This window comes from Taudactylus pleione, unplaced genomic scaffold (genome assembly GCF_031769625.1).
Source record: "Taudactylus pleione unplaced genomic scaffold, aTauple2 ptg000100l, whole genome shotgun sequence".
NCBI lineage: Eukaryota > Metazoa > Chordata > Amphibia > Anura > Myobatrachidae > Taudactylus > Taudactylus pleione.
Genome location: NW_028284502.1, coordinates 5,859,848 through 5,883,608, shown reverse-complemented (window position 1 = coordinate 5,883,608; position 23,761 = coordinate 5,859,848). Strand labels below are relative to the sequence as shown.

Here is a 23,761-nt window from a genome sequence, read left to right as displayed (position 1 = left end):
AAAGTTTAAAACAGTTGGCAATTTTGAATGAATAAGTGACTAAATAAATATGTTTTTATTCTCTTCTATCTTTTGTGAAATACAGGCCCTTATTTCTTACAATGTATTGCCAAGTGACTTTCTAGTATACTATTTTGTAGCAGTTATTATGGATTTCTCTTTAAAGGAATCCTACATGAGAATTAGTGCCAGTATTTTCTGATGCTCACATAGTAAAAACATGAAGTAAAATTAAAAAGTATCTTAAAAAGATAGAACAATTTTTAGCATTTTATCTTTAAGCTTTTTCAAGAAAAGCAAAGCAGTTTTGGAAACACTTTGTTAACACAATTTTGGATGTTATGGAACTAAATATTGTTTAATTTTCAATTGTTCTCCCAGCTGTTGTGATAAAAATTACTCTCTCTCTATTTATCTTAGAAAATGTACTTGTAACTGACATTTTATAAAATTCCCTGCATGATTCTCCTTTGACTGCACATGATATTAATCATGGAGCTTGCTCAAGCATAATAAATGCTATTTTCTGGAAATTTCTGATGTTTGCCTTAGCATCAGTTTATTTAAAAAAAAAATAGCTTATACTCAAGAATGGGAATATAGCATTATTTTGTGTTTTTCTGATATGGACTTTTTCTAGAAATGTAGTACTTTGTTCATCAAGTAAGCCTGGGTGAAAGCTACTACAGTTGTCACGTCTCATATTGTAACGAATCAACAAAAAACTACATACTTAGTAGATGAAAAAGAATCAAACAAAGGCACTACTGAGATTTGAACTCAGGATCTCCTGTTTACGAGACAGGCGCTTTAACCAACTAAGCCACAGCACCACATGGAAAGAAGCTTTATTACATGCTATTTTATGGAAATATCTGATGTTTATCTTAGCAACATTTTAATGCTAAAATATAGATTATATTCAAGAAAGGAAAAATTGCATTATTTTGTGTTTGTCAGATGTAGACTTTATCTAGAAACATAGAACATTGTCCACCAAGTAAGCCAGAAAGAAGACTGCTAAAGTTTTCACATCTCATATTGTCATGAATCAACAACAAACTACATAATAAGGTGATGAAAATTAACTAAACAAAAGTCACTGCCAAGATACGATTGCAGGATCTCCTGTTTACTAGACATGCGTGTTAACCAGCTGCCACAGCACCACCTGCTCCAAAGTGTCATATAATGAAAAATTATATATCTCATGTATATTTTATGGTAACATTTTTTGAGATCCTTAAAAAGGCTGATGCTTAATCGATTCTTTAAAAGGTAAAAATAAAGAAAAAAAATACAGTATATGTTTTCTTCTCTACATTTATTTAATAATTATAGGACTGTTTTTCTTAAAATGGTTTGGCAAAGTCACTCTCTTATATTAATTTTTTGTAGCAGTTATTATAGCATTCTCTTTAAAAGCATCCTACAATGGATTAATGTTTGCTTTTTTATGATACAGAAACAGAAAAAATAAACTTGTAATTCAAATGAAGATCTCTATCTTCTAAATATAGATCTAATGTTAGCTTTTTTGCTTGAAGCTTGTTCAAGAGACTTGAAGCTTTTTTTTCTGGAAATACTTTCCTAACAGAATTTTGCAAATGTTATGAAACTAAATATTGATTCATTTTTAAATAATTCTCCTAGCCTCTAGGACTAAAATGACTCTTTCCCAAATGATCTTGGTAAACATACTTTGCTTTAGTTATTTTCACACTTCCTATGGACTTCTCCTTTGACTAAACTCCATTATTATTCTGGAGGTTGTTTAAACAGAATGCAAAGTATTTTCTAGAAAACTCTCATGTCTAACAGCATACATTTAATTCAACTATATGGCTTATATCAAAACAGGAACATGTTTTGTTGTCTTCTAATATGGACTGCATCTAGAAATGAACTGTATTGCTGACCAAGTGAACTGGGGTGAAAGTTGCTCAAGGAATCACATCTTATTTCTTGAGCATCAACAATACACTACAAGCTAAGATATGACAAGCAAATGAAAGGTACTGCTGAGATTTGAACTCAGGATCTCCTGTTTACGAGACAGGCACTTTAACCAACTAAACCACAGCACCATATAGAAGCCCCTGTTTAATATTAAAAAAATATATGTAAAGTATCATTTTTGGTAAAAGTATTTGAAATGCTTTTTGAGACATGTATTTCATCAAAGTTTAAAACAGTTGGCAATTTTGAATGAATAAGTGACTAAATAAATATGTTTTTATTCTCTTCTATCTTTTGTGAAATACAGGCCCTTATTTCTTACAATGTATTGCCAAGTGACTTTCTAGTATACTATTTTGTAGCAGTTATTATGGATTTCTCTTTAAAGGAATCCTACATGAGAATTAGTGCCAGTATTTTCTGATGCTCACATAGTAAAAACATGAAGTAAAATTAAAAAGTATCTTAAAAAGATAGAACAATTTTTAGCATTTTATCTTTAAGCTTTTTCAAGAAAAGCAAAGCAGTTTTGGAAACACTTTGTTAACACAATTTTGGATGTTATGGAACTAAATATTGTTTAATTTTCAATTGTTCTCCCAGCTGTTGTGATAAAAATTACTCTCTCTCTATTTATCTTAGAAAATGTACTTGTAACTGACATTTTATAAAATTCCCTGCATGATTCTCCTTTGACTGCACATGATATTAATCATGGAGCTTGCTCAAGCATAATAAATGCTATTTTCTGGAAATTTCTGATGTTTGCCTTAGCATCAGTTTATTTTAAAAAAAAATAGCTTATACTCAAGAATGGGAATATAGCATTATTTTGTGTTTTTCTGATATGGACTTTTTCTAGAAATGTAGTACTTTGTTCATCAAGTAAGCCTGGGTGAAAGCTACTACAGTTGTCACGTCTCATATTGTAACGAATCAACAAAAAACTACATACTTAGTAGATGAAAAAGAATCAAACAAAGGCACTGCTGAGATTTGAACTCAGGATCTCCTGTTTACGAGACAGGCGCTTTAACCAACTAAGCCACAGCACCACATGGAAAGAAGCTTTATTACATGCTATTTTATGGAAATATCTGATGTTTATCTTAGCAACATTTTAATGCTAAAATATAGATTATATTCAAGAAAGGAAAAATTGCATTATTTTGTGTTTGTCAGATGTAGACTTTATCTAGAAACATAGAACATTGTCCACCAAGTAAGCCAGAAAGAAGACTGCTAAAGTTTTCACATCTCATATTGTCATGAATCAACAACAAACTACATAATAAGGTGATGAAAATTAACTAAACAAAAGTCACTGCCAAGATTCGATTGCAGGATCTCCTGTTTACTAGACATGCGTGTTAACCAGCTGCCACAGCACCACCTGCTCCAAAGTGTCATATAATGAAAAATTATATATCTCATGTATATTTTATGGTAACATTTTTTGAGATCCTTAAAAAGGCAGATGCTTAATCGATTCTTTAAAAGGTAAAAATAAAGAAAAAAAATAGAGTATATGTTTTCTTCTCTACATTTATTTAATAATTATAGGACTGTTTTTCTTAAAATGGTTTGGCAAAGTCACTCTCTTATATTAATTTTTTGTAGCAGTTATTATAGCATTCTCTTTAAAAGCATCCTACAATGGATTAATGTTTGCTTTTTTATGATACACAAACAGAAAAAATAAACTTGTAATTCAAATGAAGATCTCTATCTTCTAAATATAGATCTAATGTTAGCTTTTTTGCTTGAAGCTTGTTCAAGAGACTTGAAGCTTTTTTTTCTGGAAATACTTTCCTAACAGAATTTTGCAAATGTTATGAAACTAAATATTGATTCATTTTTAAATAATTCTCCTAGCCTCTAGGACTAAAATGACTCTTTCCCAAATGATCTTGGTAAACATACTTTGCTTTAGTTATTTTCACACTTCCTATGGACTTCTCCTTTGACTAAACTCCATTATTATTCTGGAGGTTGTTTAAACAGAATGCAAAGTATTTTCTAGAAAACTCTCATGTCTAACAGCATACATTTAATTCAACTATATGGCTTATATCAAAACAGGAACATGTTTTGTTGTCTTCTAATATGGACTGCATCTAGAAATGAACTGTATTGCTGACCAAGTGAACTGGGGTGAAAGTTGCTCAAGGAATCACGTCTTATTTCTTGAGCATCAACAATACACTACATGCTAATATATGACAAGCAAATAAAATGTACTGCTGAGATTTGAACTCAGGATCTCCTGTTTACAAGACAGGCACTTTAACCAACTAAGCCACAGCACCATATAGAAGCCCCTGTTTAATATTAAAAAAAATATATGTAAAGTATCATTTTTGGTAAAAATATTTGAAATGCTTTTTGAGACATGTATTTCATCAAAGTTTAAAACAGTTGGCAATTTTGAATGAATAAGTGACTAAATAAATATGTTTTTATTCTCTTCTTTCTTTTGTGAAATACAGGCCCTTATTTCTTACAATGTATTGCCAAGTGACTTTCTAGTATACTATTTTGTAGCAGTTATTATGGATTTCTCTTTAAAGGAATCCTACATGAGAATTAGTGCCAGTATTTTCTGATGCTCACATAGTAAAAACATGAAGTAAAATTAAAAAGTATCTTAAAAAGATAGAACAATTTTTAGCATTTATCTTTAAGCTTTTTCAAGAAAAGCAAAGCAGTTTTGGAAACACTTTGTTAACACAATTTTGGATGTTATGGAACTAAATATTGTTTAATTTTCAATTGTTCTCCCAGCTGTTATGATAAAAATTACTCTCTCTCTATTTATCTTAGAAAATGTACTTGTAACTGACATTTTATAAAATTCCCTGCATGATTCTCCTTTGACTGCACATGATATTAATCATGGAGCTTGCTCAAGCATAATAAATGCTATTTTCTGGAAATTTCTGATGTTTGCCTTAGCATCAGTTTATTTTTAAAAAAAATAGCTTATACTCAAGAATGGGAATATAGCATTATTTTGTGTTTTTCTAGAAATGTAGTACATTGTTCATCAAGTAAGCCTGGGTGAAAGCTACTACAGTTGTCACGTCTCATATTGTAATGAATCAACAACAAACTACATACTTAGTAGATGAAAATGAATCAAACAAAGGCACTGCTGAGATTTGAACTCAGGATCTCCTGTTTACGAGACAGGCGCTTTAACCAACTAAGCCACAGCACCACATGGAAAGAAGCTTTATTACATGCTATTTTATGGAAATATCTGATGTTTATCTTAGCAACATTTTAATGCTAAAATATAGATTATATTCAAGAAAGGAAAAATTGCATTATTTTGTGTTTGTCAGATGTAGACTTTATCTAGAAACATAGAACATTGTCCACCAAGTAAGCCAGAAAGAAGACTGCTAAAGTTTTCACATCTCATATTGTCATGAATCAACAACAAACTACATAAGGTGATGAAAATTAACTAAACAAAAGTCACTGCCAAGATTCGATTACAGGATCTCCTGTTTACTAGACAGGCGTGTTAACCAGCTAAGCCACAGCACCACCTGCTCCTAAGTGTCATATAATGAAAAATTATAAATCTCATGTATGTTTTATGGTAACATTTTTTGAGATCCTTAAAAAGGCCGATGCTTAATCGATTCTTTAAAAGGTAAAAATAAAGAAAAAAAATAGAGTATATGTTTTCTTCTCTACATTTATTTAAAAATTATAGGACTGTTTTTCTTAAAATGGTTTGGCAAAGTCACTCTCTTATATTAATTTTTTGTAGCAGTTATTATAGCATTCTCTTTAAAAGCATCCTACAATGGATTAATGTTTGCTTTTTTATGATACACAAATAGAAAAAATAAACTTGTAATTCAAATGAAGATCTCTATTTTCTAAATATAGATCTAATGTTAGCTTTTTTTCTTGAAGCTTGTTCAAGAGACTTGAAGCTTTTTTTTCTGGAAATACTTTCCTAACAGAATTTTGCAAATGTTATGAAACTAAATATTGATTCATTTTTAAATAATTCTCCTAGCCTCTAGGACTAAAATGACTCTTTCCCAAATGATCTTGGTAAACATACTTTGCTTTAGTTATTTTCACACTTCCTATGGACTTCTCCTTTGACTAAACTCCATTATTATTCTGGAGGTTGTTTAAACAGAATGCAAAGTATTTTCTAGAAAACTGTCATGTCTATCAGCATACATTTAATTCAACTATATGGCTTATATCAAAACAGGAACATGTTTTGTTGTCTTCTAATATGGACTGCATCTAGAAATGAACTGTATTGCTGACCAAGTGAACTGGGGTGAAAGTTGCTCAAGGAATCACGTCTTATTTCTTGAGCATCAACAATACACTACATGCTAAGATATGACAAGCAAATAAAACATACTGCTGAGATTTGAACTCAGGATCTCCTGTTTACTAGACAGGCACTTTAACCAACTAAGCCACAGCACCATACAAAAACACCTGTTTAATATTAAAAAAAATATATGTAAAGTATAATTTTTGGTAAAAATATTTGAAATGCTTTTTGAGACATGTATTTTATCAAAGTTTAAAACAGTTGGCAATTTTGAATGAATAAGTGACTAAATAAATATGTTTTTATTCTCTTCTTTCTTTTGTGAAATACAGGCCCTTATTTCTTACAATGTATTGCCAAGTGACTTTCTAGTATACTATTTTGTAGCAGTTATTATGGATTTCTCTTTAAAGGAATCCTACATGAGAATTAGTGCCAGTATTTTCTGATGCTCACATAGTAAAAACATGAAGTAAAATTAAAAAGTATCTTAAAAAGATAGAACAATTTTTAGCATTTTATCTTTAAGCTTTTTCAAGAAAAGCAAAGCAGTTTTGGAAACACTTTGTTAACACAATTTTGGATGTTATGGAACTAAATATTGTTTAATTATCAATTGTTCTCCCAGCTGTTGTGATAAAAATTACTCTCTCTCTATTTATCTTAGAAAATGTACTTGTAACTGACATTTTATAAAATTCCCTGCATGATTCTCCTTTGACTGCACATGATATTAATTATGGAGCTTGCTCAAGCATAATAAATGCTATTTTCTGGAAATTTCTGATGTTTGCCTTAGCATCAGTTTATTTTAAAAATAAATAGCTTATACTCAAGAATGGGAATATAGCATTATTTTGTGTTTTTCTGATATGGACTTTTTCTAGAAATGTAGTACTTTGTTCATCAAGTAAGCCTGGGTGAAAGCTACTACAGTTGTCACGTCTCATATTGTAACGAATCAACAAAAAACTACATACTTAGTAGATGAAAAAGAATCAAACAAAGGCACTGCTGAGATTTGAACTCAGGATCTCCTGTTTACGAGACAGGCGCTTTAACCAACTAAGCCACAGCAACACATGGAAAGAAGCTTTATTACATGCTATTTTATGGAAATATCTGATGTTTATCTTAGCAACATTTTAATGCTAAAATATAGATTATATTCAAGAAAGGAAAAATTGCATTATTTTGTGTTTGTCAGATGTAGACTTTATCTAGAAACATAGAACATTGTCCACCAAGTAAGCCAGAAAGAAGACTGCTAACGTTTTCACATCTCATATTGTCATGAATCAACAACAAACTACATAATAAGGTGATGAAAATTAACTAAACAAAAGTCACTGCCAAGATTCGATTGCAGGATCTCCTGTTTACTAGACAGGCATGTTAACCAGCTAAGCCACAGCACCACCTGCTCCAAAGTGTCATATAATGAAAAATTATATATCTCATGTATATTTTATGGTAACATTTTTTGAGATCCTTAAAAAGGCAGATGCTTAATCGATTCTTTAAAAGGTAAAAATAAAGAAAAAAAATAGAGTATATGTTTTCTTCTCTACATTTATTTAAAAATTATAGGACTGTTTTTCTTAAAATGGTTTGGCAAAGTCACTCTCTTATATTAATTTTTTGTAGCAGTTATTATAGCATTCTCTTTAAAAGCATCCTACAATGGATTAATGTTTGCTTTTTTATGATACACAAACAGAAAAAATAAACTTGTAATTCAAATGAAGATCTCTATCTTCTAAATATAGATCTAATGTTAGCTTTTTTGCTTGAAGCTTGTTCAAGAGACTTGAAGCTTTTTTTTCTGGAAATACTTTCCTAACAGAATTTTGCAAATGTTATGAAACTAAATATTGATTCATTTTTAAATAATTCTCCTAGCCTCTAGGACTAAAATGACTCTTTCCCAAATGATCTTGGTAAACATACTTTGCTTTAGTTATTTTCACACTTCCTATGGACTTCTCCTTTGACTAAACTCCATTATTATTCTGGAGGTTGTTTAAACAGAATGCAAAGTATTTTCTAGAAAACTCTCATGTCTAACAGCATACATTTAATTCAACTATATGGCTTATATCAAAACAGGAACATGTTTTGTTGTATTCTAATATGGACTGCATCTAGAAATGAACTGTATTGCTGACCAAGTGAACTGGGGTGAAAGTTGCTCAAGGAATCACATCTTATTTCTTGAGCATCAACAATACACTACAAGCTAAGATATGACAAGCAAATGAAAGGTACTGCTGAGATTTGAACTCAGGATCTCCTGTTTACGAGACAGGCACTTTAACCAACTAAACCACAGCACCATATAGAAGCCCCTGTTTAATATTAAAAAAAATATATGTAAAGTATCATTTTTGGTAAAAGTATTTGAAATGCTTTTTGAGACATGTATTTCATCAAAGTTTAAAACAGTTGGCAATTTTGAATGAATAAGTGACTAAATAAATATGTTTTTATTCTCTTCTTTCTTTTGTGAAATACAGGCCCTTATTTCTTACAATGTATTGCCAAGTGACTTTCTAGTATACTATTTTGTAGCAGTTATTATGGATTTCTCTTTAAAGGAATCCTACATGAGAATTAGTGCCAGTATTTTCTGATGCTCACATAGTAAAAACATGAAGTAAAATTAAAAAGTATCTTAAAAAGATAGAACAATTTTTAGCATTTTATCTTTAAGCTTTTTCAAGAAAAGCAAAGCAGTTTTGGAAACACTTTGTTAACACAATTTTGGATGTTATGGAACTAAATATTGTTTAATTTTCAATTGTTCTCCCAGCTGTTATGATAAAAATTACTCTCTCTCTATTTATCTTAGAAAATGTACTTGTAACTGACATTTTATAAAATTCCCTGCATGATTCTCCTTTGACTGCACATGATATTAATCATGGAGCTTGCTCAAGCATAATAAATGCTATTTTCTGGAAATTTCTGATGTTTGCCTTAGCATCAGTTTATTTTAAAAAAAAATAGCTTATACTCAAGAATGGGAATATAGCATTATTTTGTGTTTTTCTGATATGGACTTTTTCTAGAAATGTAGTACATTGTTCATCAAGTAAGCCTGGGTGAAAGCTACTACAGTTGTCACGTCTCATATTGTAATGAATCAACAACAAACTACATACTTAGTAGATGAAAATGAATCAAACAAAGGCACTGCTGAGATTTGAACTCAGGATCTCCTGTTTACGAGACAGGCACTTTAACCAACTAAGCCACAGCACCATATAGAAGCCCCTGTTTAATATTAAAAAAAATATATGTAAAGTATAATTTTTGGTAAAAATATTTGAAATGCTTTTTGAGACATGTATTTTATCAAAGTTTAAAACAGTTGGCAATTTTGAATGAATAAGTGACTAAATAAATATGTTTTTATTCTCTTCTTTCTTTTGTGAAATACAGGCCCTTATTTCTTACAATGTATTGCCAAGTGACTTTCTAGTATACTATTTTGTAGCAGTTATTATGGATTTCTCTTTAAAGGAATCCTACATGAGAATTAGTGCCAGTATTTTCTGATGCTCACATAGTAAAAACATGAAGTAAAATTAAAAAGTATCTTAAAAAGATAGAACAATTTTTAGCATTTTATCTTTAAGCTTTTTCAAGAAAAGCAAAGCAGTTTTGGAAACACTTTGTTAACACAATTTTGGATGTTATGGAACTAAATATTGTTTAATTTTCAATTGTTCTCCCAGCTGTTGTGATAAAAATTACTCTCTCTCTATTTATCTTAGAAAATGTACTTGTAACTGACATTTTATAAAATTCCCTGCATGATTCTCCTTTGACTGCACATGATATTAATCATGGAGCTTGCTCAAGCATAATAAATGCTATTTTCTGGAAATTTCTGATGTTTGCCTTAGCATCAGTTTATTTTAAAAAAAAATAGCTTATACTCAAGAATGGGAATATAGCATTATTTTGTGTTTTTCTGATATGGACTTTTTCTAGAAATGTAGTACATTGTTCATCAAGTAAGCCTGGGTGAAAGCTACTACAGTTGTCACGTCTCATATTGTAATGAATCAACAACAAACTACATACTTAGTAGATGAAAATGAATCAAACAAAGGCACTGCTGAGATTTGAACTCAGGATCTCCTGTTTACGAGACAGGCACTTTAACCAACTAAGCCACAGCACCATATAGAAGCCCCTGTTTAATATTAAAAAAAATATATGTAAAGTATAATTTTTGGTAAAAATATTTGAAATGCTTTTTGAGACATGTATTTTATCAAAGTTTAAAACAGTTGGCAATTTTGAATGAATAAGTGACTAAATAAATATGTTTTTATTCTCTTCTTTCTTTTGTGAAATACAGGCCCTTATTTCTTACAATGTATTGCCAAGTGACTTTCTAGTATACTATTTTGTAGCAGTTATTATGGATTTCTCTTTAAAGGAATCCTACATGAGAATTAGTGCCAGTATTTTCTGATGCTCACATAGTAAAAACATGAAGTAAAATTAAAAAGTATCTTAAAAAGATAGAACAATTTTTAGCATTTTATCTTTAAGCTTTTTCAAGAAAAGCAAAGCAGTTTTGGAAACACTTTGTTAACACAATTTTGGATGTTATGGAACTAAATATTGTTTAATTTTCAATTGTTCTCCCAGCTGTTGTGATAAAAATTACTCTCTCTCTATTTATCTTAGAAAATGTACTTGTAACTGACATTTTATAAAATTCCCTGCATGATTCTCCTTTGACTGCACATGATATTAATCATGGAGCTTGCTCAAGCATAATAAATGCTATTTTCTGAAAATTTCTGATGTTTGCCTTAGCATCAGTTTATTTTAAAAAAAAATAGCTTATACTCAAGAATGGGAATATAGCATTATTTTGTGTTTTTCTGATATGGACTTTTCTTGAAATGTAGTACTTTGTTCATCAAGTAAGCCTGGGTGAAAGCTACTACAGTTGTCCCGTCTCATATTGTAACGAATCAACAAAAAACTACATACTTAGTAGATGAAAAAGAATCAAACAAAGGCACTGCTGAGATTTGAACTCAGGATCTCCTGTTTACGAGACAGGCGCTTTAACCAACTAAGCCACAGCACCACATGGAAAGAAGCTTTATTACATGCTATTTTATGGAAATATCTGATGTTTATCTTAGCAAAATTTTAATGCTAAAATATAGATTATATTCAAGAAAGGAAATATTGCATTATTTTGTGTTTGTCAGATGTAGACTTTATCTAGAAACATAGAACATTGTCCACCAAGTAAGCCAGAAAGAAGACTGCTAAAGTTTTCACATCTCATATTGTCATGAATCAACAACAAACTACATAATACGGTGATGAAAATTAACTAAACAAAAGTCACTGCCAAGATTCGATTGCAGGATCTCCCGTTTACTAGACAGGCTTGTTAACCAGCTAAGCCACAGCACCACCTGCTCCAAAGTGTCATATAATGAAAAATTATATATCTCATGTATGTTTTATGGTAACATTTTTTGAGATCCTTAAAAAGGCCGATGCTTATTCGATTCTTTAAAAGGTAAAAATAAAGAAAAAAAATACAGTATATGTTTTCTTCTCTACATTTATTTAAAAATTATAGGACTGTTTTTCTTAAAATGGTTTGGCAAAGTCACTCTCTTATATTAATTTTTTGTAGCAGTTATTATAGCATTCTCTTTAAAAGCATCCTACAATGGATTAATGTTTGCTTTTTTTTGATACACAAACAGAAAAAATAAACTTGTAATTCAAATGAAGATCTCTATCTTCTAAATATAGATCTAATGTTAGCTTTTTTTCTTGAAGCTTGTTCAAGAGACTTGAAGCTTTTTTTCTGGAAATACTTTCCTAACAGAATTTTGCAAATGTTATGAAACTAAATATTGATTCATTTTTAAATAATTCTCCTAGCCTCTAGGACTAAAATGACTCTTTCCCAAATGATCTTGGTAAACATACTTTGCTTTAGTTATTTTCACACTTCCTATGGACTTCTCCTTTGACTAAACTCCATTATTATTCTGGAGGTTGTTTAAACAGAATGCAAAGTATTTTCTAGAAAACTCTCATGTCTAACAGCATACATTTAATTCAACTATATGGCTTATATCAAAACAGGAACATGTTTTGTTGTCTTCTAATATGGACTGCATCTAGAAATGAACTGTATTGCTGACCAAGTGAACTGGGGTGAAAGTTGCTCAAGGAATCACGTCTTATTTCTTGAGCATCAACAATACACTACATGCTAAGATATGACAAGCAAATAAAAGGTACTGCTGAGATTTGAACTCAGGATCTCCTGTTTACGAGACAGGCACTTTAACCAACTAAGCCACAGCACCATATAGAAGCCCCTGTTTAATATTAAAAAAAATATATGTAAAGTATAATTTTTGGTAAAAATATTTGAAATGCTTTTTGAGACATGTATTTTATCAAAGTTTAAAACAGTTGGCAATTTTGAATGAATAAGTGAATAAATAAATATTTTTTTATTCTCTTCTTTCTTTTGTGAAATACAGGCCCTTATTTCTTACAATGTATTGCCAAGTGACTTTCTAGTATACTATTTTGTAGCAGTTATTATGGATTTCTCTTTAAAGGAATCCTACATGAGAATTAGTGCCAGTATTTTCTGATGCTCACATAGTAAAAACATGAAGTAAAATTAAAAAGTATCTTAAAAAGATAGAACAATTTTTAGCATTTTATCTTTAAGCTTTTTCAAGAAAAGCAAAGCAGTTTTGGAAACACTTTGTTAACACAATTTTGGATGTTATGGAACTAAATATTGTTTAATTTTCAATTGTTCTCCCAGCTGTTGTGATAAAAATTACTCTCTTTCTATTTATCTTAGAAAATGTACTTGTAACTGACATTTTATAAAATTCCCTGCATGATTCTCCTTTGACTGCACATGATATTAATCATGGAGCTTGCTCAAGCATAATAAATGCTATTTTCTGAAAATTTCTGATGTTTGCCTTAGCATCAGTTTATTTAAAAAAAAAATAGCTTATACTCAAGAATGGGAATATAGCATTATTTTGTGTTTTTCTGATATGGACTTTTCTAGAAATGTAGTACTTTGTTCATCAAGTAAGCCTGGGTGAAAGCTACTACAGTTGTCCCGTCTCATATTGTAACGAATCAACAAAAAACTACATACTTAGTAGATGAAAAAGAATCAAACAAAGGCACTGCTGAGATTTGAACTCAGGATCTCCTGTTTACGAGACAGGCGCTTTAACCAACTAAGCCACAGCACCACATGGAAAGAAGCTTTATTACATGCTATTTTATGGAAATATCTGATGTTTATCTTAGCAAAATTTTAATGCTAAAATATAGATTATATTCAAGAAAGGAAATATTGCATTATTTTGTGTTTGTCAGATGTAGACTTTATCTAGAAACATAGAACATTGTCCACCAAGTAAGCCAGAAAGAAGACTGCTAAAGTTTTCACATCTCATATTGTCATGAATCAACAACAAACTACATAATAAGGTGATGAAAATTAACTAAACAAAAGTCACTGCCAAGATTCGATTGCACGATCTCCTGTTTACTAGACAGGCGTGTTAACCAGCTAAGCCACAGCACCACCTGCTCCAAAGTGTCATATAATGAAAAATTATAAATCTCATGTATGTTTTATGGTAACATTTTTTGAGATCCTTAAAAAGGCCAATGCTTAATCGATTCTTTAAAAGGTAAAAATAAAGAAAAAAAATACAGTATATGTTTTCTTCTCTACATTTATTTAAAAATTATAGGACTGTTTTTCTTAAAATGGTTTGGCAAAGTCACTCTCTTATATTAATTTTTTGTAGCAGTTATTATAGCATTCTCTTTAAAAGCATCCTACAATGGATTAATGTTTGCTTTTTTATGATACACAAACAGAAAAAATAAACTTGTAATTCAAATGAAGATCTCTATCTTCTAAATATAGATCTAATGTTAGCTTTTTTGCTTGAAGCTTGTTCAAGAGACTTGAAGCTTTTTTTTCTGGAAATACTTTCCTAACAGAATTTTGCAAATGTTATGAAACTAAATATTGATTCATTTTTAAATAATTCTCCTAGCCTCTAGGACTAAAATGACTCTTTCCCAAATGATCTTGGTAAACATACTTTGCTTTAGTTATTTTCACACTTCCTATGGACTTCTCCTTTGACTAAACTCCATTATTATTCTGGAGGTTGTTTAAACAGAATGCAAAGTATTTTCTAGAAAACTCTCATGTCTAACAGCATACATTTAATTCAACTATATGGCTTATATCAAAACAGGAACATGTTTTGTTGTCTTCTAATATGGACTGCATCTAGAAATGAACTGTATTGCTGACCAAGTGAACTGGGGTGAAAGTTGCTCAAGGAATCACGTCTTATTTCTTGAGCATCAACAATACACTACATGCTAAGATATGACAAGCAAATGAAAGGTACTGCTGAGATTTGAACTCAGGATCTCCTGTTTACGAGACAGGCACTTTAACCAACTAAACCACAGCACCATATAGAAGCCCCTGTTTAATATTAAAAAAAATATATGTAAAGTATCATTTTTGGTAAAAATATTTGAAATGCTTTTTGAGACATGTATTTTATCAAAGTTTAAAACAGTTGGCAATTTTGAATGAATAAGTGACTAAATAAATATGTTTTTATTCTCTTCTATCTTTTGTGAAATACAGGCCCTTATTTCTTACAATGTATTGCCAAGTGACTTTCTAGTATACTATTTTGTAGCAGTTATTATGGATTTCTCTTTAAAGGAATCCTACATGAGAATTAGTGCCAGTATTTTCTGATGCTCACATAGTAAAAACATGAAGTAAAATTAAAAAGTATCTTAAAAAGATAGAACAATTTTTAGCATTTTATCTTTAAGCTTTTTCAAGAAAAGCAAAGCAGTTTTGGAAACACTTTGTTAACACAATTTTGGATGTTATGGAACTAAATATTGTTTAATTTTCAATTGTTCTCCCAGCTGTTGTGATAAAAATTACTCTCTCTCTATTTATCTTAGAAAATGTACTTGTAACTGACATTTTATAAAATTCCCTGCATGATTCTCCTTTGACTGCACATGATATTAATCATGGAGCTTGCTCAAGCATAATAAATGCTATTTTCTGGAAATTTCTGATGTTTGCCTTAGCATCAGTTTATTTAAAAAAAAAAATAGCTTATACTCAAGAATGGGAATATAGCATTATTTTGTGTTTTTCTGATATGGACTTTTTCTAGAAATGTAGTACTTTGTTCATCAAGTAAGCCTGGGTGAAAGCTACTACAGTTGTCACGTCTCATATTGTAACGAATCAACAAAAAACTACATACTTAGTAGATGAAAAAGAATCAAACAAAGGCACTGCTGAGACTTGAACTCAGGATCTCCTGTTTACGAGACAGGCGCTTTAACCAACTAAGCCACAGCACCACATGGAAAGAAGCTTTATTACATGCTATTTTATGGAAATATCTGATGTTTATCTTAGCAACATTTTAATGCTAAAATATAGATTATATTCAAGAAAGGAAAAATTGCATTATTTTGTGTTTGTCAGATGTAGACTTTATCTAGAAACATAGAACATTGTCCACCAAGTAAGCCAGAAAGAAGACTGCTAAAGTTTTCACATCTCATATTGTCATGAATCAACAACAAACTACATAATAAGGTGATGAAAATTAACTAAACAAAAGTCACTGCCAAGATTCGATTGCAGGATCTCCTGTTTACTAGACATGCGTGTTAACCAGCTGCCACAGCACCACCTGCTCCAAAGTGTCATATAATGAAAAATTATATATCTCATGTATATTTTATGGTAACATTTTTTGAGATCCTTAAAAAGGCAGATGCTTAATCGATTCTTTAAAAGGTAAAAATAAAGAAAAAAAATAGAGTATATGTTTTCTTCTCTACATTTATTTAATAATTATAGGACTGTTTTTCTTAAAATGGTTTGGCAAAGTCACTCTCTTATATTAATTTTTTGTAGCAGTTATTATAGCATTCTCTTTAAAAGCATCCTACAATGGATTAATGTTTGCTTTTTTATGATACAGAAACAGAAAAAATAAACTTGTAATTCAAATGAAGATCTCTATCTTCTAAATATAGATCTAATGTTAGCTTTTTTGCTTGAAGCTTGTTCAAGAGACTTGAAGCTTTTTTTTCTGGAAATACTTTCCTAACAGAATTTTGCAAATGTTATGAAACTAAATATTGATTCATTTTTAAATAATTCTCCTAGCCTCTAGGACTAAAATGACTCTTTCCCAAATGATCTTGGTAAACATACTTTGCTTTAGTTATTTTCACACTTCCTATGGACTTCTCCTTTGACTAAACTCCATTATTATTCTGGAGGTTGTTTAAACAGAATGCAAAGTATTTTCTAGAAAACTCTCATGTCTAACAGCATACATTTAATTCAACTATATGGCTTATATCAAAACAGGAACATGTTTTGTTGTCTTCTAATATGGACTGCATCTAGAAATGAACTGTATTGCTGACCAAGTGAACTGGGGTGAAAGTTGCTCAAGGAATCACGTCTTATTTCTTGAGCATCAACAATACACTACATGCTAATATATGACAAGCAAATAAAACGTACTGCTGAGATTTGAACTCAGGATCTCCTGTTTACAAGACAGGCACTTTAACCAACTAAGCCACAGCACCATACAGAAGCCCCTGTTTAATATTAAAAAAAATATATGTAAAGTATAATTTTTGGTAAAAATATTTGAAATGCTTTTTGAGACATGTATTTTATCAAAGTTTAAAACAGTTGGCAATTTTGAATGAATAAGTGACTAAATAAATATGTTTTTATTCTCTTCTTTCTTTTGTGAAATACAGGCCCTTATTTCTTACAATGTATTGCCAAGTGACTTTCTAGTATACTATTTTGTAGCAGTTATTATGGATTTCTCTTTAAAGGAATCCTACATGAGAATTAGTGCCAGTATTTTCTGATGCTCACATAGTAAAAACATGAAGTAAAATTAAAAAGTATCTTAAAAAGATAGAACAATTTTTAGCATTTTATCTTTAAGCTTTTTCAAGAAAAGCAAAGCAGTTTTGGAAACACTTTGTTAACACAATTTTGGATGTTATGGAACTAAATATTGTTTAATTTTCAATTGTTCTCCCAGCTGTTGTGATAAAAATTACTCTCTTTCTATTTATCTTAGAAAATGTACTTGTAACTGACATTTTATAAAATTCCCTGCATGATTCTCCTTTGACTGCACATGATATTAATCATGGAGCTTGCTCAAGCATAATAAATGCTATTTTCTGAAAATTTCTGATGTTTGCCTTAGCATCAGTTTATTTTAAAAAAAAATAGCTTATACTCAAGAATGGGAATATAGCATTATTTTGTGTTTTTCTGATATGGACTTTTCTAGAAATGTAGTACTTTGTTCATCAAGTAAGCCTGGGTGAAAGCTACTACAGTTGTCCCGTCTCATATTGTAACGAATCAACAAAAAACTACATACTTAGTAGATGAAAAAGAATCAAACAAAGGCACTGCTGAGATTTGAACTCAGGATCTCCTGTTTACGAGACAGGCGCTTTAACCAACTAAGCCACAGCACCACATGGAAAGAAGCTTTATTACATGCTATTTTATGGAAATATCTGATGTTTATCTTAGCAAAATTTTAATGCTAAAATATAGATTATATTCAAGAAAGGAAATATTGCATTATTTTGTGTTTGTCAGATGTAGACTTTATCTAGAAACATAGAACATTGTCCACCAAGTAAGCCAGAAAGAAGACTGCTAAAGTTTTCACATCTCATATTGTCATGAATCAACAACAAACTACATAATAAGGTGATGAAAATTAACTAAACAAAAGTCACTGCCAAGATTCGATTGCACGATCTCCTGTTTACTAGACAGGCGTGTTAACCAGCTAAGCCACAGCACCACCTGCTCCAAAGTGTCATATAATGAAAAATTATAAATCTCATGTATGTTTTATGGTAACATTTTTTGAGATCCTTAAAAAGGCCAATGCTTAATCGATTCTTTAAAAGGTAAAAATAAAGAAAAAAAATACAGTATATGTTTTCTTCTCTACATTTATTTAAAAATTATAGGACTGTTTTTCTTAAAATGGTTTGGCAAAGTCACTCTCTTATATTAATTTTTTGTAGCAGTTATTATAGCATTCTCTTTAAAAGCATCCTACAATGGATTAATGTTTGCTTTTTTATGATACACAAACAGAAAAAATAAACTTGTAATTCAAATGAAGATCTCTATCTTCTAAATATAGATCTAATGTTAGCTTTTTTGCTTGAAGCTTGTTCAAGAGACTTGAAGCTTTTTTTTCTGGAAATACTTTCCTAACAGAATTTTGCAAATGTTATGAAACTAAATATTGATTCATTTTTAAATAATTCTCCTAGCCTCTAGGACTAAAATGACTCTTTCCCAAATGATCTTGGTAAACATACTTTGCTTTAGTTATTTTCACACTTCCTATGGACTTCTCCTTTGACTAAACTCCATTATTATTCTGGAGGTTGTTTAAACAGAATGCAAAGTATTTTCTAGAAAACTCTCATGTCTAACAGCATACATTTAATTCAACTATATGGCTTATATCAAAACAGGAACATGTTTTGTTGTCTTCTAATATGGACTGCATCTAGAAATGAACTGTATTGCTGACCAAGTGAACTGGGGTGAAAGTTGCTCAAGGAATCACGTCTTATTTCTTGAGCATCAACAATACACTACATGCTAAGATATGACAAGCAAATGAAAGGTACTGCTGAGATTTGAACTCAGGATCTCCTGTTTACGAGACAGGCACTTTAACCAACTAAACCACAGCACCATATAGAAGCCCCTGTTTAATATTAAAAAAAATATATGTAAAGTATCATTTTTGGTAAAAATATTTGAAATGCTTTTTGAGACATGTATTTTATCAAAGTTTAAAACAGTTGGCAATTTTGAATGAATAAGTGACTAAATAAATATGTTTTTATTCTCTTCTATCTTTTGTGAAATACAGGCCCTTATTTCTTACAATGTATTGCCAAGTGACTTTCTAGTATACTATTTTGTAGCAGTTATTATGGATTTCTCTTTAAAGGAATCCTACATGAGAATTAGTGCCAGTATTTTCTGATGCTCACATAGTAAAAACATGAAGTAAAATTAAAAAGTATCTTAAAAAGATAGAACAATTTTTAGCATTTTATCTTTAAGCTTTTTCAAGAAAAGCAAAGCAGTTTTGGAAACACTTTGTTAACACAATTTTGGATGTTATGGAACTAAATATTGTTTAATTTTCAATTGTTCTCCCAGCTGTTGTGATAAAAATTACTCTCTCTCTATTTATCTTAGAAAATGTACTTGTAACTGACATTTTATAAAATTCCCTGCATGATTCTCCTTTGACTGCACATGATATTAATCATGGAGCTTGCTCAAGCATAATAAATGCTATTTTCTGGAAATTTCTGATGTTTGCCTTAGCATCAGTTTATTTAAAAAAAAAATAGCTTATACTCAAGAATGGGAATATAGCATTATTTTGTGTTTTTCTGATATGGACTTTTTCTAGAAATGTAGTACTTTGTTCATCAAGTAAGCCTGGGTGAAAGCTACTACAGTTGTCACGTCTCATATTGTAACGAATCAACAAAAAACTACATACTTAGTAGATGAAAAAGAATCAAACAAAGGCACTGCTGAGATTTGAACTCAGGATCTCCTGTTTACGAGACAGGCGCTTTAACCAACTAAGCCACAGCACCACATGGAAAGAAGCTTTATTACATGCTATTTTATGGAAATATCTGATGTTTATCTTAGCAACATTTTAATGCTAAAATATAGATTATATTCAAGAAAGGAAAAATTGCATTATTTTGTGTTTGTCAGATGTAGACTTTATCTAGAAACATAGAACATTGTCCACCAAGTAAGCCAGAAAGAAGACTGCTAAAGTTTTCACATCTCATATTGTCATGAATCAACAACAAACTACATAATAAGGTGATGAAAATTAACTAAACAAAAGTCACTGCCAAGATTCGATTGCAGGATCTCCTGTTTACTAGACATGCGTGTTAACCAGCTGCCACAGCACCACCTGCTCCAAAGTGTCATATAATGAAAAATTATATATCTCATGTATATTTTATGGTAACATTTTTTGAGATCCTTAAAAAGGCAGATGCTTAATCGATTCTTTAAAAGGTAAAAATAAAGAAAAAAAATAGAGTATATGTTTTCTTCTCTACATTTATTTAATAATTATAGGACTGTTTTTCTTAAAATGGTTTGGCAAAGTCACTCTCTTATATTAATTTTTTGTAGCAGTTATTATAGCATTCTCTTTAAAAGCATCCTACAATGGATTAATGTTTGCTTTTTTATGATACAGAAACAGAAAAAATAAACTTGTAATTCAAATGAAGATCTCTATCTTCTAAATATAGATCTAATGTTAGCTTTTTTGCTTGAAGCTTGTTCAAGAGACTTGAAGCTTTTTTTTCTGGAAATACTTTCCTAACAGAATTTTGCAAATGTTATGAAACTAAATATTGATTCATTTTTAAATAATTCTCCTAGCCTCTAGGACTAAAATGACTCTTTCCCAAATGATCTTGGTAAACATACTTTGCTTTAGTTATTTTCACACTTCCTATGGACTTCTCCTTTGACTAAACTCCATTATTATTCTGGAGGTTGTTTAAACAGAATGCAAAGTATTTTCTAGAAAACTCTCATGTCTAACAGCATACATTTAATTCAACTATATGGCTTATATCAAAACAGGAACATGTTTTGTTGTCTTCTAATATGGACTGCATCTAGAAATGAACTGTATTGCTGACCAAGTGAACTGGGGTGAAAGTTGCTCAAGGAATCACGTCTTATTTCTTGAGCATCAACAATACACTACATGCTAATATATGACAAGCAAATAAAACGTACTGCTGAGATTTGAACTCAGGATCTCCTGTTTACAAGACAGGCACTTTAACCAACTAAGCCACAGCACCATACAGAAGCCCCTGTTTAATATTAAAAAAAATATATGTAAAGTATAATTTTTGGTAAAAATATTTGAAATGCTTTTTGAGACATGTATTTTATCAAAGTTTAAAACAGTTGGAAATTTTGAATGAATAAGTGACTAAATAAATATGTTTTTATTCTCTTCTTTCTTTTGTGAAATACAGGCCCTTATTTCTTACAATGTATTGCCAAGTGACTTTCTAGTATACTATTTTGTAGCAGTTATTATGGATTTCTCTTTAAAGGAATCCTACATGAGAATTAGTGCCAGTATTTTCTGATGCTCACATAGTAAAAACATGAAGTAAAATTAAAAAGTATCTTAAAAAGATAGAACAATTTTTAGCACTTATCTTTAAGCTTTTTCAAGAAAAGCAAAGCAGTTTTGGAAACACTTTGTTAACACAATTTTGGATGTTATGGAACTAAATATTGTTTAATTTTCAATTGTTCTCCCAGCTGTTATGATAAAAATTACTCTCTCTCTATTTATCTTAGAAAATGTACTTGTAACTGACATTTTATAAAATTCCCTGCATGATTCTCCTTTGACTGCACATGATATTAATCATGGAGCTTGCTCAAGCATAATAAATGCTATTTTCTGGAAATTTCTGATGTTTGCCTTAGCATCAGTTTATTTAAAAAAAAAATAGCTTATACTCAAGAATGGGAATATAGCATTATTTTGTGTTTTTCTGATATGGACTTTTTCTAGAAATGTAGTACATTGTTCATCAAGTAAGCCTGGGTGAAAGCTACTACAGTTGTCACGTCTCATATTGTAATGAATCAACAACAAACTACATACTTAGTAGATGAAAATGAATCAAACAAAGGCACTGCTGAGATTTGAACTCAGGATCTCCTGTTTACGAGACAGGCACTTTAACCAACTAAGCCACAGCACCATATAGAAGCCCCTGTTTAATATTAAAAAAAATATATGTAAAGTATAATTTTTGGTAAAAATATTTGAAATGCTTTTTGAGACATGTATTTTATCAAAGTTTAAAACAGTTGGCAATTTTGAATGAATAAGTGACTAAATAAATATGTTTTTATTCTCTTCTTTCTTTTGTGAAATACAGGCCCTTATTTCTTACAATGTATTGCCAAGTGACTTTCTGGTATACTATTTTGTAGCAGTTATTATGGATTTCTCTTTAAAGGAATCCTACATCAGAATTAGTGCCAGTATTTTCTGATGCTCACATAGTAAAAACATGAAGTAAAATTAAAAAGTATCTTAAAAAGATAGAACAATTTTTAGCATTTTATCTTTAAGCTTTTTCAAGAAAAGCAAAGCAGTTTTGGAAACACTTTGTTAACACAATTTTGGATGTTATGGAACTAAATATTGTTTAATTTTCAATTGTTCTCCCAGCTGTTGTGATAAAAATTACTCTCTCTCTATTTATCTTAGAAAATGTACTTGTAACTGACATTTTATAAAATTCCCTGCATGATTCTCCTTTGACTGCACATGATATTAATCATGGAGCTTGCTCAAGCATAATAAATGCTATTTTCTGAAAATTTCTGATGTTTGCCTTAGCATCAGTTTATTTAAAAAAAAAATAGCTTATACTCAAGAATGGGAATATAGCATTATTTTGTGTTTTTCTGATATGGACTTTTCTAGAAATGTAGTACTTTGTTCATCAAGTAAGCCTGGGTGAAAGCTACTACAGTTGTCCCGTCTCATATTGTAATGAATCAACAAAAAACTACATACTTAGTAGATGAAAAAGAATCAAACAAAGGCACTGCTGAGATTTGAACTCAGGATCTCCTGTTTACGAGACAGGCGCTTTAACCAACTAAGCCACAGCACCACATGGAAAGAAGCTTTATTACATGCTATTTTATGGAAATATCTGATGTTTATCTTAGCAAAATTTTAATGCTAAAATATAGATTATATTCAAGAAAGGAAATATTGCATTATTTTGTGTTTGTCAGATGTAGACTTTATCTAGAAACATAGAACATTGTCCACCAAGTAAGCCAGAAAGAAGACTGCTAAAGTTTTCACATCTCATATTGTCATGAATCAACAACAAACTACATAATACGGTGATGAAAATTAACTAAACAAAAGTCACTGCCAAGATTCGATTGCAGGATCTCCCGTTTACTAGACAGGCTTGTTAACCAGCTAAGCCACAGCACCACCTGCTCCAAAGTGTCATATAATGAAAAATTATATATCTCATGTATGTTTTATGGTAACATTTTTTGAGATCCTTAAAAAGGCCAATGCTTAATCGATTCTTTAAAAGGTAAAAATAAAGAAAAAAAATACAGTATATGTTTTCTTCTCTACATTTATTTAAAAATTATAGGACTGTTTTTCT

The 23,761-nt window shown here is 30.4% G+C and overlaps 22 non-coding genes across 22 annotated transcripts; all 22 read right to left on the bottom strand.

The window, feature by feature from the left end:
- Positions 1-759: 759 nt before the first annotated feature.
- TRNAT-CGU (transfer RNA threonine (anticodon CGU)) lies at positions 760-833 on the bottom strand. Its single transcript has one exon. It is a non-coding gene; the product is annotated as a tRNA-Thr (tRNA).
- Positions 834-2,013: 1,180 nt separating this feature from the next.
- Positions 2,014-2,087, bottom strand: TRNAT-CGU (transfer RNA threonine (anticodon CGU)). The gene has a single exon. It is a non-coding gene; the product is annotated as a tRNA-Thr (tRNA).
- An 853-nt stretch (positions 2,088-2,940) lies between these two features.
- TRNAT-CGU (transfer RNA threonine (anticodon CGU)) lies at positions 2,941-3,014 on the bottom strand. The gene has a single exon. It is a non-coding gene; the product is annotated as a tRNA-Thr (tRNA).
- A 1,180-nt stretch (positions 3,015-4,194) lies between these two features.
- Positions 4,195-4,268, bottom strand: TRNAT-UGU (transfer RNA threonine (anticodon UGU)). The gene has a single exon. It is a non-coding gene; the product is annotated as a tRNA-Thr (tRNA).
- An 837-nt stretch (positions 4,269-5,105) lies between these two features.
- TRNAT-CGU (transfer RNA threonine (anticodon CGU)) lies at positions 5,106-5,179 on the bottom strand. The gene has a single exon. It is a non-coding gene; the product is annotated as a tRNA-Thr (tRNA).
- Positions 5,180-6,358: 1,179 nt separating this feature from the next.
- On the bottom strand, positions 6,359-6,432 carry TRNAT-AGU (transfer RNA threonine (anticodon AGU)). The gene has a single exon. It is a non-coding gene; the product is annotated as a tRNA-Thr (tRNA).
- An 854-nt stretch (positions 6,433-7,286) lies between these two features.
- On the bottom strand, positions 7,287-7,360 carry TRNAT-CGU (transfer RNA threonine (anticodon CGU)). Its single transcript has one exon. It is a non-coding gene; the product is annotated as a tRNA-Thr (tRNA).
- Positions 7,361-8,542: 1,182 nt separating this feature from the next.
- On the bottom strand, positions 8,543-8,616 carry TRNAT-CGU (transfer RNA threonine (anticodon CGU)). The gene has a single exon. It is a non-coding gene; the product is annotated as a tRNA-Thr (tRNA).
- An 854-nt stretch (positions 8,617-9,470) lies between these two features.
- Positions 9,471-9,544, bottom strand: TRNAT-CGU (transfer RNA threonine (anticodon CGU)). Its single transcript has one exon. It is a non-coding gene; the product is annotated as a tRNA-Thr (tRNA).
- Positions 9,545-10,398: 854 nt separating this feature from the next.
- TRNAT-CGU (transfer RNA threonine (anticodon CGU)) lies at positions 10,399-10,472 on the bottom strand. The gene has a single exon. It is a non-coding gene; the product is annotated as a tRNA-Thr (tRNA).
- An 853-nt stretch (positions 10,473-11,325) lies between these two features.
- TRNAT-CGU (transfer RNA threonine (anticodon CGU)) lies at positions 11,326-11,399 on the bottom strand. Its single transcript has one exon. It is a non-coding gene; the product is annotated as a tRNA-Thr (tRNA).
- A 1,181-nt stretch (positions 11,400-12,580) lies between these two features.
- On the bottom strand, positions 12,581-12,654 carry TRNAT-CGU (transfer RNA threonine (anticodon CGU)). The gene has a single exon. It is a non-coding gene; the product is annotated as a tRNA-Thr (tRNA).
- An 853-nt stretch (positions 12,655-13,507) lies between these two features.
- TRNAT-CGU (transfer RNA threonine (anticodon CGU)) lies at positions 13,508-13,581 on the bottom strand. The gene has a single exon. It is a non-coding gene; the product is annotated as a tRNA-Thr (tRNA).
- A 1,182-nt stretch (positions 13,582-14,763) lies between these two features.
- On the bottom strand, positions 14,764-14,837 carry TRNAT-CGU (transfer RNA threonine (anticodon CGU)). The gene has a single exon. It is a non-coding gene; the product is annotated as a tRNA-Thr (tRNA).
- Positions 14,838-15,692: 855 nt separating this feature from the next.
- Positions 15,693-15,766, bottom strand: TRNAT-CGU (transfer RNA threonine (anticodon CGU)). Its single transcript has one exon. It is a non-coding gene; the product is annotated as a tRNA-Thr (tRNA).
- A 1,180-nt stretch (positions 15,767-16,946) lies between these two features.
- TRNAT-UGU (transfer RNA threonine (anticodon UGU)) lies at positions 16,947-17,020 on the bottom strand. Its single transcript has one exon. It is a non-coding gene; the product is annotated as a tRNA-Thr (tRNA).
- Positions 17,021-17,873: 853 nt separating this feature from the next.
- On the bottom strand, positions 17,874-17,947 carry TRNAT-CGU (transfer RNA threonine (anticodon CGU)). The gene has a single exon. It is a non-coding gene; the product is annotated as a tRNA-Thr (tRNA).
- A 1,182-nt stretch (positions 17,948-19,129) lies between these two features.
- Positions 19,130-19,203, bottom strand: TRNAT-CGU (transfer RNA threonine (anticodon CGU)). The gene has a single exon. It is a non-coding gene; the product is annotated as a tRNA-Thr (tRNA).
- Positions 19,204-20,057: 854 nt separating this feature from the next.
- Positions 20,058-20,131, bottom strand: TRNAT-CGU (transfer RNA threonine (anticodon CGU)). The gene has a single exon. It is a non-coding gene; the product is annotated as a tRNA-Thr (tRNA).
- A 1,180-nt stretch (positions 20,132-21,311) lies between these two features.
- TRNAT-UGU (transfer RNA threonine (anticodon UGU)) lies at positions 21,312-21,385 on the bottom strand. The gene has a single exon. It is a non-coding gene; the product is annotated as a tRNA-Thr (tRNA).
- Positions 21,386-22,238: 853 nt separating this feature from the next.
- Positions 22,239-22,312, bottom strand: TRNAT-CGU (transfer RNA threonine (anticodon CGU)). The gene has a single exon. It is a non-coding gene; the product is annotated as a tRNA-Thr (tRNA).
- An 853-nt stretch (positions 22,313-23,165) lies between these two features.
- On the bottom strand, positions 23,166-23,239 carry TRNAT-CGU (transfer RNA threonine (anticodon CGU)). Its single transcript has one exon. It is a non-coding gene; the product is annotated as a tRNA-Thr (tRNA).
- Positions 23,240-23,761: the final 522 nt, after the last annotated feature.